Source organism: Rhincodon typus, chromosome 25 (assembly GCF_021869965.1).
Source record: "Rhincodon typus isolate 14 chromosome 25, sRhiTyp1.1, whole genome shotgun sequence".
In the NCBI taxonomy this organism is placed as follows: domain Eukaryota; kingdom Metazoa; phylum Chordata; class Chondrichthyes; order Orectolobiformes; family Rhincodontidae; genus Rhincodon; species Rhincodon typus.
The window spans coordinates 14,600,235-14,604,358 of record NC_063356.1 but is presented as its reverse complement, the minus strand read 5'-3'; the positions used below and the strand labels follow the sequence as shown (position 1 = coordinate 14,604,358).

The 4,124-nt window shown below is 42.4% G+C and overlaps 1 long non-coding RNA gene across 1 annotated transcript in view; it reads right to left on the bottom strand.

Annotated features, from left to right (window-relative positions):
- LOC125486088 overlaps window positions 1-3,815 on the bottom strand; it is a 5,080-nt gene extending 1,265 nt beyond the window's left edge. The window contains exons 1-2 of the long non-coding RNA XR_007264775.1: window positions 3,640-3,815; window positions 3,426-3,492 (exon numbers count right to left, since the gene is read on the bottom strand). This is a non-coding gene — a long non-coding RNA (uncharacterized LOC125486088). The remainder of the gene's footprint in view (window positions 1-3,425; window positions 3,493-3,639) is intronic.
- Window positions 3,816-4,124: the final 309 nt, after the last annotated feature.

Genomic DNA, 4,124 nt, shown 5'->3' with positions numbered 1-4,124 from the left:
AGCAGAAAGGCTGACGTTTTGGGCCTAGACCCTTCTTCAGAAAAAATGTCAGCCTTCCTGCTCCTCTGATGCTGCTTGGCCTGCTGTGTTCATTCAGCTCTGCACCTTGTTATCAAGGATAAGAATGGAATCAGCTTTTGTGATGTTGAAAGTGAGGGGCTTGTGTCTGGATAGATTCAGGGCACCTTGCAATTTGTACCACTATTGTTGTAATATATTCTGAGTTTCATAACTTTATGACTGATTGTTGATGTTCCAGATAGTGTCTGATGATATCACACTTGCTCTTGCTCCAGCTTCTCCACAATGACCTCTCATCTTCCGGGGCCACTTGGCCCTCAAAGTCCATATGATTCAGTGGTGAGAAGAGTTGGAGGGTCAGAGGTCAGGACAGGAAACTAGTTTTCAGAAGTTACCCCCTTGACCCCACACAAGGCATCTGATTGCCACCCGAATTGGCGCATTTAGAGGCCCCATCCCTGACAAATTGGTAGATATGTGGCTATGGTTTCCCAGTCAGGAAACAAGCCACCTTTGTCATCGGCTGGAGACATAGGTGACTGGGGAGGTGGTGAATTGAGGCCCTTACCAAGGTTACCAAGATGGCGCGGTGGAGTAACAGTGCTGCACTTTACCTCCTGGTCCGGGGCTCGTCCGCCTCCATCTGCTTTCTTTGTTTCTTTTCTTTCCTTAATACTAGGAGGACTATAATGTTAACTTCTAACTTTAGTTCTTTATTTTTCTACTTATACTAAGAATGATGGTAATGTTTTACTTTTAACTTTGTTTCTCTATGTTACTACTTGTACTTAGGTTTTTAACCTAGGTACCTTCGTATGGTGACGTGTGTGGGGATATTATATATTTTTCACTGTACTCCTTTAGTTCTGCACATGATAATAAACTTAAATCAAATCAAATCAATGAAATGGCCAGAAATTGGTGACTTAAGGGTTCACTTACTGGCAAGTTGAGATGGTAGACCAGAAGCCTTCTTGCTCAGCATTTGATCCTAAAGGTTATAAGTAGTGGCTGAGTTTTTGTCCAGGGCAAACTCACACAATTAATTTCCCTTCTCCCCACTTCTCGGAGGGGCAAATCACAGACATTGTCTCTTCCTGCGCCTGTATTGCCATCATTTCTGGGTAGATCTGACTTTAGTGGTTGATCTGTGTTATGGGTTTGATCTCCATTGTTTTCCTACCCCTCCTTTCTTACTAAATGCAAGAGGAAGTTGAAACACAACACACAAGAAAAAGATCAGAAACAAGAAGTGCGTCCAAAAATGATTGAAGTAGCAAAAGTTAAATTAGAGCCTGAATCATTAATGAAAAGGAAATAGTTGAACAGTGTGACCAGTGCAGTAAATGGTACTGATTCCTTTCAATAGTGGATGATTGGCAGCACTCAGAGTGAGAAACACTCTCTCTCTCTTACTTACCAGCAGTGCAGGGGTGTATAAATGGTCCTTATTGTAGCCGTGACCCTCACAACACACCGGAAGTCACACAGTAAGACGTCAATGCATTAGTGTACACAGGCCTGGGTTAAAACTTGCTTTTAACCTTTGCTCCCATGAAAAGTGGGTGAGGGAGGAGGGAACCACAAATATCTCTTATCCAGTCTGTCTCTTTTTAAACCACCATGTTTACAATTTGAAATACTGCCAGGTGTTTACAAGTTCAGTTCACATAGTAAACTTTTTCTCTTTGAAGCTCCTTCGATACTTTATCAGGTGTAAGATACCAGAGTCTCTTTCTCTCTCTGTCTTTCTCCCTCTCTCCCTCTCTCTCTCTCTCTCGTTCCCCCTCTCCAGGAAGCTACTGAATTTACAGCTGCAGTAAATGTTTGGCTGCATCTCCTTTTTAAAAATTAACATGTTCTGATTGAAGTTTAACATTTAAATGAAAGGTGCGCAGGTGTTCCAGGGCTCTGATCCATGGCCATGACAAGGGAATGGGGTCAAAGATCCAGGCGGGATTGCCCTGGATCTGAGTGGTATCCTGTGGAAGGTGACTGAGAAACCTGGCCAGGGGTACACTTCACAGTTAAATCGAGTGCTGATGCTCACTTTGCAATCCCGCAAAGAAAGAATTACCCCTTGGGCGAAATGTCGGGAAGGCAGCTTTGGGGAAGAAAATCAAAATTGAGGTGATCGGGGCTGAAAATGATCAAGAATTGTCAGTAGATTATTTAGTCAGTAGATTCAAAGATTGTGTTAGCATATGGGCTTCACTGCCTGGGAGTGTGGTGGAGGTAGGCTCAATTGAGGTATTCAAGAGACCATTGGATAATTATTTGGGTGAAAATAATGTACAAGGGTATGGGGAGAAAAACAGAAGCATTGAGTCCATACCAACCCTCTTAAGAGCATCCCACTCAGATCCACCATCCTACCCTATCCCTGAAACCAGCCTGCACATCCCTGAACGCTATGGGCAATTTAGGATGGCCAATCCACCTAGCCTGCTCATGTTTGGACTGCAGGAGGAAACCGGAGCACCCAGAAGAAACCCACACAGACACAGGGAGAATGTGCAAACTTCACACAGAGAGTGGAATGGAACTCGGGTCTCTGGCGCTCAGGCAGCAGCACTAACCACTGTGCCACCACGCTGCCCCCAGACAGGTGGTCTCTTTCTCAACCCTAACACTTCAGTACTTCCATCATCGGTGAGAAAGTTGGAACAGACAAAAGATATCAGCAGCATTTCGAAACAAAGAAAATAATGAAACTCAGTATGGCTGGGGCAGGAAAGAAAGGGTTAACTATATTGCACCCAGTTACTGTGAGAGTTTAATCTGGACTTGCTGCCACTCTGATCGGCTAAAGTCTGATATCATGCACAGTTCGCAGCTTCCAAAATAGAATTGTGACATTAGTGAAGAAACATTCTAAACCACAAGTACACATAACATTTCCACATCTGAAATGGATAACATGTTCTGGGACGGGCATATAACTATAGTACGTGCTTCAAGTCACTCCTGCAAACATGTTGCTGCCTGTGTACCCTTTAGCACAAACAATGCTCAAGAGTGGAATGTAAACAAAGCATTGGGCACCATTCCCTCACTTGCTCAATCTTTTCTTACTCCTTGGGCAAAGTATTCAAGGGCATAAAGCTTAAGTCCGCCTCCCCAATCTTGTTTTTGGACTCACTTCCATCACAGCGTTGACCCTTTGAAAAAAGGTTCAAATCACGTCCTGATTATTTTTCTTTTTTGAAAAAATGCATTTGTAATCTATTCTTTCCTTGCCCTTATTAATCACAAATTATTTCTCTTAAAAGCAATGTTTTTTTAGTTTAAGAGTTATGTGCCAGAGATCAATATTTCTTGAATCCTGACACTCAGCAGCTCTGTTAAGAATCAGTTTGTCCAACATTGCAATGCAGTTAAAGAGAGCCCTGCATCCTACTCACCTTGGCCCAGGCACTTCTTCCTTTTTCCACTTGGCCACAGATGAAAATTTTCCATTGGAGATTCCAGCTAGAAAATTGAAAGTGGACAATTAATGGCAACACTGATTAACCGTCACTAAATGTGAATTTCCAAATATATTAACTGAGAAGGGAACTTTGGAAAAGGAAGTGTGGAAGAAATTACAAAGAACTGGCATATCATCAGATGGCATACCTGAAGTGTGATCAGACAGATGTAAAGTATCTTGATTTGGACGTGCCACAGACTTGATCTAGACTAGCCAACCTACAAAATTACTGGTGAGAGACCATGTATTGCATGTGAACATTTGGCTGACTTAATTGCATTAGATGGAAACTTTAATCTGCTTTCATTTTACACTAATGCCCTGAAACATTCCTTTATGCATTATTCATTGCAAATATGCTACGTCTTGAGGCAAGAAGCCAGATAGGACTGGAAAATTATCAGGTCAATTTTCACGCTTTGTAAAATGATTCAGTCTAGAATGGCATTGAGTGCAGTTAAAATGTTTTCAGTTGCCTGGTTTTGCAAAGTGAATACTCAGTCTAGGATTTTGCCACTGACCTCTGTTGCAAAGCTTTGAGTACATGACGGCAGGGTGGAGGAAATGATACCAGTTGAACAACTGAACAACGATGATGAAAGAAAGGTCTGTGCAGACTGCTCATATTCAA